We start from the raw sequence: 14482 nt of genomic DNA, 5'->3' as shown, positions 1-14482 counted from the left end.
TTTTCTTGTTGGTCTGTACCTCCTATTTTCTCTTAGCTTTGTCCTGCTCCCTCTGCTACTCTGATAAACAACATCCATCATAAGACAAAAAGAAAATGAAAGTTCTTTAAACAAAATATGGTACTGATACAATGCTTGCCAACTATGTCTGTTCTTTCAGCTTGTGTGAGTAATTCTTTTTCAATAGTTTTCTGTCTTGCTTATTTATATTACATGCTTTTTGGGGCAGGGACAGCCTAACTTCTCAGTTAGACTAACTTTTTGAAGTACTTAGCAGATGGCTCCCTTCTCAGTTTTTTTTCTTTTACTTTTTTTTCTTCCCAAAGCACTTGGATAAGTGATATTATGTTCCTCTCTATGTTCAAGGCTGAACTTAAAGTATCATTTTACTCTATCTGGAGCTTAATTCTGCTCCAAGCACTAAAGCAGTGACTTTAAACATGACTAACCCGCTGAATACTGTAGGAATACTAATACAAGTAAATTTTTTTCCTGTTTAGAATCCTTTAGTAAATTTGGGTTCTATGGTGAACATTCTTAAATTCTCCACTCTTTCCAGGAAAGCCATCCTAGTCCATGAAAATATTTTTACATATTTTGCAGGTTTGATGTGAAAAAAATGCAGTTATTATCACAGCCTGTAATGAAAAGGTATTTTGTACTTCTATATATTTAAAAATACTTAAATTTTCATGTTCTCTTTAGAATTTTCTCTTCAAAAAGATGTATACAAAATAAATAGTAGCTGAATATAATAAAGGTAAAAAACAACTGTTCATAATACTGTGAAAACACTGTCACCTGAAATATAATCTTAGCTGTGTTATTTCCTGATAACTAAATTTATTTGGAATTCAAAAATTCCCCCATTTCCAAGTATTGCTAAGTACATAAGGGATAAATTTTTCTTTATGTAAAAAAAGGGCCAGAGTGAAAAAGGGGCAGTGAAATTCATTACATCTTTGCTCCGTGAATAATTCTTATATTTTGTGGTCTTTTTTTTTTTTTACAGCAATTTTTGGTGTTATGTCAAAATTCCTTCTATATGAAGAGATGAAAATTTGCACATATTTTTGTATAATTGACTCATGCTGTATTATCCACTAGAAAGACTTTTGTAAACAAATATCTTCTCAGTAGTGACTTACAAAAAAGGTTCTTTTTTTTTTCAGTATGCGTTTAAAATTATTTCAAAAGTGTTCTAGAAGGAGATAGTAGGAAATGCCAAGCCAATTTTACTGATAGTGCAGTCTGAGGAAGAAAACCATGAATTTGGAGTTATTTTTGCCTTTAATGGAAGCTACTAGAATGATGGATGTGCTTAGACTATCCGACAGAATGACTGTACATTTAGGAAAAATTGTATGGGTAAAAGGTGAAGAGAATTGACATGTTTTAAAGTGCAGCTATTTCTGAATCAGTTTTTAGTCTCTGTTCAGTGTTTCTTGAACAGCTGAATGTTTGAAAGAATTAATCAAGGTAGGATGGTAGTCAGTGATGGCTACAAACTACAATGTCCTACAAGAGAACAGGATCATTAGCTCCTTAAGTACCTGTCTGTTATGTTAGCATTACACATTGTCATCAAACTGTGTTACTGAAGCAGCAGATGGTTAAATTCTTACACCACAGAGCTTTCTGAACACTGTCAGCATTGCTAAAGAAGTCATTTAAATAATTAAATAGTGTTGTGTATGATCGGAAATCTCATCTGGACAACAAAATTTCTGATAAGGAAACTAATCAATAAATGCTTGTATGCATATCAGCAATATGATATGCAGCCTCTTATGCTTTATTATGCATGAACAATTAAGCCCTTTCCACAAATCCATATGTAAGCTGAAAGCTTTAATTAGTACAATGTCACAGATCTGAGAAGAGTTCTGATCTAAATTATTTATCAGTAGAAATGTGAGTGATAGATAGATTTAACTAGCTTTTCCCAAATCCGATGCATTGAGAAAGAAGGCACAAAATAAGCCAAACTTTCATCCACCAGCCTGGCTCTCTGTGGTGTGCAGACTGCAGCAGAGCCCTGACATGTCTCAGTTACAGTCAATATCAGTCTTACATGGGCGTTGAGGTGAAAACCATAAAGAATTATGTCAAAGAAGGGCAGATGAGAGCTGTAATTCTGGAGTTCTGTGCCTCCAGGTCAGACAAGGGAGTGGAGCAAACTTTGCCCTGATTACTTGGGGGTTATAAGCACTGAAAGAGTAAGTGGAGAAACAAACGGCAGCATATAAAAAGATGAAAAATTGCTGAAGCCTCCTGCTTACAGCTGAGGCCTTTCTTGTAGGAGGTAACAGTCCCAGTGTTTTACAAAATGTGTGCAGAGCACATTGACAGGAAAAAGGCCATCATTCCAGATGTGACAGCATATGGTAAACAACTGGAACTGGGGTTAACATCTATGCAGGATCCTTATGTTACTCTTTTAAAATCAGTCATAAATCTGGTTCACTTTTTGATAAGAATTACCTTCTATCAGAGTAATATGGTATACCATACAAACACTGGCATCACACCTGTTCTATGGTATTTTCTGAGACAAAACTGGGAAAACAAATACATTGTCAACTAAACGGAACTGCAGTTTTCCCCCTACAAAGAGAAACAATTTCTATGGTCCATATGTTCTAAAATATCCCATGTAATACAGAAATATATTGTGCTCTGAAGATTTTGTACTTTCAGAAACTGCTGGAAAAAACTACTAGCTGTTACCTCTCTGGGGTAGATCTACATTGCACTGGTGTGAGAGTAGAATGGGTCCCTACATGAAGAAGAGAGGTTAGTGTTGGCACAGATATCCTGGGGTAGGGAAGCTTGGAGTGTTTGGCAGTGTAGGAGAGAGAGAAGTGGATGGGCAATAAGGCAGATTGTCAAAGCTTGAATAGAAGAAAGAGGCAAAGAGTGAAAGAGCTCTTTCCTGAATGAAAGAGCTCCTCTGTATATTATAACTCACACACTGAAGCTTGGATGATTTATGTAAATATTAAAAAACAAAACAAAACAAAACAAAAAACACCAACAAACAAAACTCTACCAAAAATAGTATTTTTGTTAATGTGGATATATTATTTGCCTGTTATATATCATAAATAGCAAGGTTTATTATCCTGTGGTTAAAAAATTTTAAATAACTAAATAGTAGCAAGGTACATGTGTTAAATGTATAGGAAGCGTATAAAATATACTAAACTCTGACATCAGTAAAACTTGTTTTGGCCTTTTGACCAGGGCTGGCAAACATATGTGAGTTATTTTTCTTCTCCTGCACGGTGTTGCATGTGTTTTGTGTGGGGGGTCTGTAGTTCCAGTGTTTTCCAATGTCTGTCTTATTTAAGAAAGAATGGGACAAAAAACTCTTTTTGGAAAAATTCAGTGGAGCTTGAGTACCATGAAGCAAGTAGAAGCTGGCAGAGAAAATGTAGAAAAATTTCAAACTCCATATGAACGCTTGGCCTGGAATTTCTGATGATTACAGGTCTGTGTTGGATGAATAAACTCATGGAATAGGAACTTCTGCTTGCACTGCTCCCTACACAGGTCTGGAAAACTCTAGATAAGAGACTATGAAGTCCTCTCTAAGACTTTGAGAGTGCCTTGTAAAACCTTTTTGTTCCAGCTGCATTAAATTGAATTTTTCCAGAGAGGCCAATTCTACCACTGCATGATTGGATCTCCTGTGCAATTCAATGAAATTGCTTGTTTCTGTAAAACTACTACAACAGTAGATTTGGGGCCCTGAATGGTGTAATTTATTATAGAAAAATAAAATGCAAAGCAACTTTTCCCCTTTTTGCACAGGTTTTTGTGCAGATGTAACTTGAGAAGGATAGATAAGTGAGCCATAAGGAGATAAGGAGATCTCTGGTTTCTTTCCTCCTTTTTGCCTCCTGTCTCCCCAAAAGAGTCAAAGTGTTGGTTCTTCTAAGGTGATCCAGCAAGACTTGAAAGATCCCTTTTGAGGGGTGTGGGAGTATGTGCAAAGATTAATTATATAACTTTTATTGTAATCCCTAAATGGACACACAAGAGACTTGTAGAGAGACTTTTTGCAAGGGTGTGTAGTGACGGAATAAGAGACAATGGCTTCAATCTGAAGAAGAGTAGGTTTAGATTAGATATTAGGGAAAAATTCTTTACTGTGAAGGGGGTGGGACATGAAACCCAGAGGTTGTGGGTGCCTCCCCCCTGGAAGTGTTCAAGGTCAGGTCAGATGGAGCTTTGACCAATCTTAGTCTAGTAGAACATATCCCAGTCCATGGCAGGGGTGGGGTTGGTACTAGATAATGTTTATGGTCCCTTCCAACCCAAATTATCTTATGATTCTATGTCTCTGTAACAAATAGCAAAATAGGGTGACTAGTAACTATGAATATAAATTGGAAACTAAGAATGGTGAAAAGCTGATAAAGAAGCGAAAAAGACAAAAGGTAATCCGTAGAACCTACCATATAAGAGAGTTTTTTACCTACAATGAAAAAGAAAAGAAATCCTAATAACTTTTCCCTTACTAGATTGAAATGATATATCATAAATAATGCATATTTCTCTTTTCTATTGAATAAATATTTCTGCTCTCTATTTGAAAAAATGAAATAAACACAGTCATTTCCAAGGCTGCTGATGAAATACTTTTCATACTAACAGTAAATCAGAAGCTGCAGCTCCTATAGCATGCTAGATTTAAAACAACAGATCTGAGCAACCTCCCGTCCCAAAGGTGAAAAATGAAAAAAGTAAGAAGCTTCTTAGTATCTCAGTGTTGATTTCTAATACGACTTAAAACAATTAGGAAATTCCAGATGATTGAAATGCAAGAAAAAAAAAAGGAGAAAAATAATTCAGTGTTTTAATTTTAAAAATTTACAAATGTGAAGTCTCCATTAGCTATATAATTCTCATATTGATTCTGTGTAAACTAATCAAATACTTTATGTAGGACTGTATTTATAGAAGATGATAAAGCAAAAGCAGTTATCTCCAATTAGCCTTAGTTCACAGTAGCCAGATATTACCCAAAATTATCCCTGGTGAGTTTAAAAGTGAGATTCTTGGTGGATCAGTATAGCTTTATTATTTAGCATTACTGAAAACACTTCTCAGATGTACAGTTCAGAAACTGACTTAAAATCTGATGGGGTTTCAGAGCAGAGGTATAAACAATTTGGAAAAGACATAGTAGTACAATATGGTGCCCTGGGAATCTAGGATATCACAGAGAAGAATTGAAACTGATAGTCACAGAGTATATGAAGAACAGATATGAGATAGGCAGAAGACTCTGATATAGCAGACAAAATATGAAAATATCAGATGTTTGGAAATAAAGAAATAGAATAAAGGCAAAATTTTACTGTGATATAATGAACTCTTGGAGTAAACGTTTAAAGGCTGTGGTTAAATCACTGATGAGAGAGGATTCATAGAAATACGTAAATACATAAATTTGCTATATGTTAGTAGGCCCATGTGATCTTTCCAGTGGCTTCAGTAAATGCAAAAAACAGACTACATGTGTAACTATCCACCTACTGTGAGAAACAGTTCATTGGCTGTTTATGGTCTGCTTACCATCTGCTGGCTTATGAGTGCATCATTATGAATTTTATTCTTATTTCCTAGAAATTTAAATCAGAAGGGACTATGATATCACTGTTTTCTTGCTTAGATGTTGTAGGGGATTGCTCATCCTTCACTAAGCCTATATTATGCTTTTTACAACTCAAATAGTCAAATATAGAATGCCTAATAACAAGCATGATTTCCATGTAAATCGTTTAATTAAAGGTCTATGCAAATGTTTTTGTAAAATTGGGTTTTTTTCAGAGAATATAGCAAGGCATAGAAATTACCAGGGCAGTTATAAATGAGAAAGCTGAGAAGTTATAGCATTGTGCAGGTGTATTTGACTTTTTTATTTGAGAGCTTAATAGGTTTTTATAAAGTATAATCATTTGGGATTTAAGGTCAGGAAAGCACAAGTATTTCTAGCCCATAAATTTAGAAGGAAGAATCCCAGCAAAGAGGAAAATTAGGGGATGTGGATGCCAAACAGGAAGACAGAGTCACCCACAGTAGATTAGGGACAAACAATCCTGTGTCTGAGCCAGAATGATTGAAGTCAGTGGCTTTGTGCCCTTATCAGGAGTTAGCAAGTTATGGGCTTGAAATCAACTGCAATGAGACTGGATTAGTCAGTTGGATTAGTTCAAAATGCCTCATAATGGCACCATAAAGTATCCCAATGACTCCCTATTAGGAGTAAATCCTTAGCTGTAAATTATGATTAGGATTAAACACAAGGCCAATTGACAGTTGTCAGCAGAGAGGCAGGGACTTCCAGGTGCAGAGTGAACTCCTCCGAAAGAACTCTTTCCTGTGTGCTCATCCATCCATGTATTCAGACCACTGGAGCAAGGATTAATTCCAGCATTCTGGTAGCCATTTATTTCCAAGATGTATTAGAGGTGGTTTTGCACAGTTAGAACAACCTGAACAATACAGCTCCAATGAGAGGGTGTGAGAAACCATCTTGATATATTATCTTAGGTCATCCAAAAGTTGCAGCTGTTGGCTCTGGTGCCTTTTCTTTCTCTTTTAGAATATATCAAGATCTTAATTTATTATAAAAAATTTCATGAGGATGATGCTTTCAATATTCCAAGATGCAGTACATAAATTTACTGGACTGGAAAAACATGCACTGACTTTTGTACAGTCACTTCAAAGCTTTAGAACTGATGAAAGGTTAGCTGATCTCTCCTTTTTCTTGTCATTTAAAATCCAGCATTTCTGGAGTTAGTTTCAAATTGGATTAAAAACATACATCTGAGGAAAATTGTCTCCTAACAGCCAGAATATCTTTCAGTTTAGGGATGCATCAAGTCTACATTAAATATGCTTTTTGTGCAATGAAAAGCCAGATTTGAATTCAATTGCATGATTTTACCAAAACAACACTTTATCATATTACCAAAGGTTAGAAGTTAACCTGTTACTATTCACTGCTTTCTCTTCTAAGTATACTGGCTTGATTGCAGGCTGCTTTGTGCTGTCACTCTGAGACAAGCACTTTGAGCTTGTTTATTCATATTGACAACAGGTTTAAACAGGTTGGCATTGCTATACTGTGATCAAAGAAGTAATCATTTGTGGAATAACAATGCACAGAACATTCTCATTATGTACTATGCTTTCATTTTGGGTGTTGCACATTGAACTGAATATCACACTTGGAGGAGATCATTCAGAATCAGAAATCAAGAATCATAATATAATTTTCTCTCTTTGACTGGATATCAGGAAATTATACAAATGAGAGTGGAAGCTGGCATTAAAACACTGCTGCTAAGCCTTAGTCATGACATCTTTTAAGCATGCCTTTCTGATTGCATATTGAAAACAAGGGAACAATGAACTTCCTGAACAAGAAACACTAGCAAAAGGAGCACTTTCTAAATCAGAGATTGTTTAAGAGTATGGGTGTTTAATTGTTTATTTCCAGCCATTGCTATTGTACTTTTTATAACTATATATATACACATTAGGATAGAACAATTATCAAGGATATTAAACCAAAATTAGAATATTTGAAACGTATACAAATCAGTATGAATTAATATTGCAAACTAAAGGGGACTAGGAAGAAGCATTCATAATAAGTCAAGGGAAAAAGAGCCCAACCATATAGCGGAAAAGAAACCACATCTTGAAGTTAAGTGGTGCAAAAGCCATCTGGTTTTACTTTATTCAGGGGTCAAGCATTCCTAATGTTTCAGTTTGCTCTCCTTTTTTAATCTCAAGTTATCATTTGAACAGTCAGGAGACTGTTCAAATAGAATGACCTTAGAGCAACTTGGAAGTAACTTAGCTGAGAATTGTCAGTCTCCCTGACTGGGTAGTGGGAAGGAAGGGGCTCCTGTGAGGGCATCAAATCTAAATTGTTTCTGAAGATTTCTAACTGTGCTGTAACTCCAGAAGTCAAGTTAACTGCCTAATGTTGGCAATACTTTCCTTAGGTGCCCAGACTAATGCACTGTAATTTGAAAGAACTTCCAACTTTACTTTAATGTGTACCTCAGTGCATCCACGCTTTCAGAAGAGAGTCTGGGCGTGACCTTCTTTATGATTGATGTCCCTGAAGTGTCTGAGAGAGATGAACTGCTGCTAAGGCCAGCTTTCCAGAGATGGAAAGTGGAACTGTGAAAGACAATCATTTTGTGAAGCATTGAACTGGAAAGGACCAATTCACATGAAAGACCTCTGAATGCCAAGGAGTTCAGTAATTCCTGAGTTTTCCAGAAAAAAAATCCTAAAGAACAAGATAGGTCATTTGAACTGGAATGTCCTCTTCCAATCCAAAGTGCATGAAACATGTTCGCCTTGGGGTTCTGCAGCCAATATGCTCTACATTTCCTCTAATGGTAAAAAGTTACATTTAGGCAAATGCATCAGCATAATTCAAAGAGAGAAAATGTCACGTGGGATTAGACTAATCATCAATCTATCCTGGTATCCTATTGTGGCCAACAACAGATGTTTCAGAGGCAGATATGAAAACTCTGTGGTGAGAAATTCTGTAATGCCATGTAAGGGATTCTTTCTATCCAGGGAATAAATTTTTGACATATACTACACTTTTCTTATTAAAAATATAAATCAATGAGCATTTTGCCTCGTCTGAGGTAGTAGCAACATACCCTGTGAAAAGCACCGCAACTTTATTCCATCTTGTCGCTTCAAAGGGGATTTTAGAAGCATTTGAATGTCACTGGAAAATAAAAATTGGGTCTATGTTCCCACCAGCCTGGGACTTTTGTATGCTGGGTTAGGTCAGACTGGTGGGCAACTTGAAACAAGCTATCTCAGAAGGTCACACAAAAAGGTGTGAAGGTGAAATAACACGGTCTTTTCTGGGATAATAATGGCACTTCATTTCTTCAAGTTAGTGCAGGAAAGAAACATAAGTTGTAACCAATATTCCTATTTGCCCTTTTGAATGTCATGCATTAGGTCTGCCTTACCATCTGAGAGCAATCTACAGAAAGAAATGATACCTGCTTAGATGAAGCTATTACCTCTTTATTATAAAAACCTCAGCTGTTTTATGAGAAGCAGGCAAGCAATATTTTTATGTGATGAAACTCAACTCTTCAGTATAATGGGAAATACAGAATATTTTTACACTCTTTTTGAATTACTGCATCTTAGTATAATTTACAGTATCTTGCTGCAGTAACTAGAAGTGAACCAAACCTATGAATTCAGCAAATCTGGGATAAGTCTGAATTTGTAAATAGTTGTAGGGCATTTTGCCTATCTTACCCTGAAGAAGAAGTGGAGACTAAAAATTGTTCTGGTTCCATTAAAAATACAGTTCTTGAAATATTTGATTCAAATACATGTAAGCAGTGACCTTATTAACCTTCCATTGAAATGTTCAAGTAGGCTAATATGCCTCCAACTTATGGTATGCATTAAATTTACAAGTAAAAACTATACAAATCCTTAGATTTACAGAGACCTGCATCTGCTCCAGAATTATCACTTGTTGGTGTTGCTGCCAAATGAAAAAAACCCTAATTTTTTTATAAGACAGAGAGATAAGGAAAAAAGTTCTGTGCTTGCCTTCCTTGTTATACAGAGGAAAGTTTCACACACATATCAGGAAAGACCAGAAGGCCTATTCCTGCAAAAGCATAGGGAAACCTGAATACAGCGTGATAAATGTGATCAACACTGTTCCCTTAACTGGATTTTGCATCTTTTATCAGCACTAGGTACAGAAGATGATACGTTTTAGTATAGCTTTCATGTAAGACTTTTCTATTTTATATAAGGGCAAATGTGATCCACAAATACTCCTAGATGAAATTTGCCCTCCAGAATGAGATACTTCATTCAAAAGCATGGGAAAGAGGGAGGGAAGCGACCTCTAATTACTCCCAATTTTGTATAAACTGTTGACACCACTGGTCTTATCAGTAGAATACAACCTTTAGGAGATGACTGGTTGTGTATAGTCTTTGAAGTCAGGTGCTGGAAATGTGATTCGCCAGATTTGAAAATGTTTGCAAATCCATTGTCCTTCAAACTTGTAGAAATTCCCCTCTGATTTTCAGCTTAAGAAGAGTATGTATTATACACTGGTTTCTAATTGTACTTCTTCAATTGCATTTGATGAGCAGGGACATGAAATAAGTGCAGATTAAGTGACTTTGTTTTTTTTCCATTCAGACTTAATTACCCTGATGACTTGTACATTTCCCAGTTGTTAAATAAGCTTGGCTTATGGCAGATATTACAACTTTGTTATGCTGATGTATCATGTGGCATTGAACCTTACTGGTGTAAAAAGGGGTGAATGAAATTGTGTATATAAACAGTAGGAAAGGTGGAATTTCTCTGTTTTAGTTTATGGCCATTGCTACATGTCTTGTCACTTGACATCACTGACAAAAATATGGCACCATTCTCTTGGTGCTCTTTGTGATATTTTCATGTATTGATGAGATCCCCTTTCAGTCTTCTCTAGACTAAACAGGTCCAGCTCCCACAGTCTCTCTCCATAAGAGAGATGCTCTACATCCCTAACTATCTTTGTAATTCCCCACTGAACCTTCTCCAGCTCCTTCTCTGCTTTGACCTGTGGAGACCAAAATTGAGCACAACACTCCAGATATGGGCTCACTAGGGCTAAATAGAGAGGAAAGATCACTTCCCTTGACCTTCTGGCTGTACTCTTCTCTATGCACCCCAGGATCCCATTGACCCTCCTGGCCACAAGGCCACTGTTGGCTCATGGTCAGCTTGTCACCCACAGGGACTCCAAAGCCCTTCTCTGCAGAGCTGCTCTCTAGAAAGTGAGCCCCAACCTGTGATGGTACTTGCAGTTATTCCTCCCCAGGTGCAGGACCTTGCACTTGCCCTTCTTGAACATGATTAAGCTCCTCTCTGCTCAATTCTCAGCCTTTTAAGGTTCCAATGAATGGCAACAGAGCCTTCAGGTGTATCAGCCACTCCCCCAAGTTTTGTGTCATCATCAAACTTGCTTAGGGTACATTAGATCCCTTTGCCCACATTGTCAATAAGCAAGGTCAACAAGACTAGACCTAGTATTGATCCCTTGAGAATACCACTGACTACAGACCTCCAAATGGGTTCTGCTCCACTGATCATGACCCTCTGAGTTCTGCTATTCAGCCACTTCTTGATCCACCCCACTGTTCATTCATTCAACAAATGTCCTGAACTTACCTATGAGGATGTTATGGGAGACAGTGCAGGTAGACAAAATCCACTGCTCTCCCCTTTTCAACCCATCCTGTCATGCCATCACAGAAGTCTATGAATGGTCAAGCATGATTTACTTTTGGTGAATCTATGTTGACTACTCCTGATGATTTTTTCTTTTATTTCCTTTGTGATGACCTCCAAAATTATCTACTCCATTATCTTTCCAGTGATGTAGGTGTGGCTGACCTGACTGTAGTTTCCTGAGTCCTCCTTCTTGAAGGAGACCCTTTTTGAAGATGGGAGTAACACTGGCCTTCCTCTAGTCATTGAATATTTTCTCCTATTCTCTGTGATTTTTCAAAGATAATGGAGAGTGGCTTAACAACATCTGCCAGCTCTCTCAGCAACCATGGCTTCATTCCAACAGAGTCCATGGATTTATGTGTGTTAGTATATGTATAATGAAGAAGTCATTTGAAAAATATCAGCCTTTCAGAAACAAGTGTGCTAGTTATTGCATATTCCCAGTAGCCACGCAAGAATGATGCATTTTTAAATGGCTAAGCTATGTGCAAGGTAGCAGTCTTCCCTAATTCTTCCCTAATCCCTTTCAGGCTCAGTTGCAGATGCAGAGACAGTCAAAAAACTGAGCTAGTCAGAGTGAAATGAGAATAGAATATTTTACATTTAGGGATAAAAGGAAGAACACCTCTAAATAATGGGTGTAGAACTGAACATCATCTGCTGTGAATGAGTACCTCTCTCTAATCATTCCCTTGATAATCTGAGAAGTGTATGTGGCATGTCCCCAAACCTTTATCACTTTGACTATGTTGCATGTCTGTTTTAGCAAAACTGAGGTGTCCAGACATCTGCTAAACAAAATAGCTAATATTAGGTACTGTGGAGACCTCAGCTAGTTTAATTGCAGCCCTCTGTTGTAATTGGAAATGGATCCAAGTTCTAAGATACCTACTGTACACCATGTCGCCTTTTGCAAAGGATGAGAGACCATCTCCTCACAAAGGAAAGCCAGCAACCAGCTCCGATGCATGCATCAAAATATATAGTGATAAATGTTAATTTAAAATTATGTATTAAAAAGAAACAGGCACGTTTCCGTGATGGATTCTAGTTGTGATGAATTTTCTTATTATTTAACCTAATTCCTAAAAATTGAAAACCCCAGTTTTTTCAAAGTGTAATTTCAGTGATCTCTGTATGTAGTCAGTGCTTTGTTTATCAAGGACAGTTTCATATACTAGATTTTGCTGTCTGAGAGGACAGTAAAGTAAAAAATTTCTTTCATCTGACTTGCTAAAAAGTGGGAAAGCATTATTAATAAAAATTACATTTATAGCATAAGAATGGATATTTTTGTATGTTGGATATTTTGCAACACATATGTAGTCTCTATACATATTTTAAAGTGGCATTCCCTGGTTAACCTAAACCTGTTTCTTTATCATGGTCTCCAAAGAGTCCATGAAAGCTACAGCCTTAATTCAAAGGAAAATGAAAGGCTCTTGAAGAGAGCAAACAGAACATTACAGTACTAAAATGATATAACTCTTCTGGGTATGTGGTAAAGACAAGAAGTCACATTCAGTGCTTAATATTTTTAGCTGAATTTCTTTATATTACTGGCCAAAATATGCCTGATGATGTTTCAAAAGTTGTGTGATGTTATATATGTTTGTTTACCTCTGTGCACATGCATATACATACCAAGTACATATGTACAAACCAAGTCCTCTTGTTCTCTTCATGTCCTTTTAAGATCATCTGTTTGTTTTCATCTTTCTAATTAAGAACATAATCATAATATCGTTTTTCTGGAACTCATATTTGCTGTGACTGAAGTCTGCCTTGACTGCAGTGTGGACTAGGAGGAAAGACATGGAAGAAGAACCATACTGCTCTGGAAATTATAATATCTGTTGGCAGCTCCTTATTGTGTTCCAGGAAGGCTGATGCAGCTCTAAGTTTCTTCAGGAACTGGGAAATATTTTCTGCCATCATGTAAGTGTCAGGGGAAGGGCAGCAAATAATTTTTTAATTCTGTGGAACACTTCTTATGAGCAGAGGTAGAACAAGGCCTGTTGGCTAAAAAGGGAGAATGGACAGAATGGATGAATTTTTTTCCAGCTTTCTCTTTTTCCAGAGTTGAGGCCACAGGACCTGCACTCAAGTCTGGTTTGAGGAATGCAGAAAACCTATATTGCCACTCAGGAATAGAGCAAAAAATGCCAGAACTGATGATAGACTACCACTTTCTATAGTCCTAATGGAAAAGCCTACTGACTTTTATGTCACATATATACCTTTCCCTATATAGGCCAGCAGAGTTGCTTGAGAGAAGGCCCTTCACCTGCAGGTACTTGGAGAGGAGAAACAACTGTAGTTACATGATGGTTTCTTGCTTGTTTTTTTTTTTTTTCCTGTGGACAAAGGATTCATCTTTTCTCATTTTTTTGAACATTCATTTAATGTTTATTCATCCAAAGTACCAATAAATCAAGGTTAAAGGCCGCTTTTAGGAAAAGCGCAGTCCACCTAAAATAAAAACAATAACAAAAAGGACAAAGAGGAAAACAAAACAAAAGAAAAAATACAGCATTTTTTCCCTTGTCTAATATTCAAGACTTAAAAATCTGTAATTAACAATGGTAGCTATCACCTTGCATGTTAAAAGTTATATTCTCTGCTTTCAGATTTGCACATCCTCCTCTTACACTTCATAGGTCTCATTTGCTAAACAAAAATAACTGTTCAATTTTGAAAGGCTTACAGGAACTGTCTAAAAAAAGTAGATACACATAGGAAAACTTGAAACCACAGAGCAGTAAAGAGGAAACAGCTTGTAAAAGAGCAAAACTGCTTTAAAATACAGTACCCTTTACTTGTAAGGAGTTTACCTTGAATCTAAAAATTTTAAGCAACAAACGTATGTGGGGATCCAGTGTTTTGTTTCCTTATGGATTTCTGTCATTTAGGTATTGATTTTTTTTATTATTACTCAGGGATTTTAAAACTTTCCACTGAATTTTGAGTTATGCCTTAATTCCAATCAAAGCATGTTTTCCCATGTTTTCCCATCACAGCATGTTTTGGTATACCTATTGTACTCCTAGTAGTTTTTGAAATATCATTTAAACAACAAATAATTTTGTGAAAAATGTTTTCTTTAAACTGATAGTGGTAGAAAGAGTGGACATCATATTTAAGCAGT

Source organism: Molothrus ater, chromosome 1, assembly GCF_012460135.2.
Source record: "Molothrus ater isolate BHLD 08-10-18 breed brown headed cowbird chromosome 1, BPBGC_Mater_1.1, whole genome shotgun sequence".
NCBI classification, from domain to species: Eukaryota; Metazoa; Chordata; class Aves; order Passeriformes; family Icteridae; genus Molothrus; species Molothrus ater.
This window is presented reverse-complemented; position numbering follows the sequence as displayed.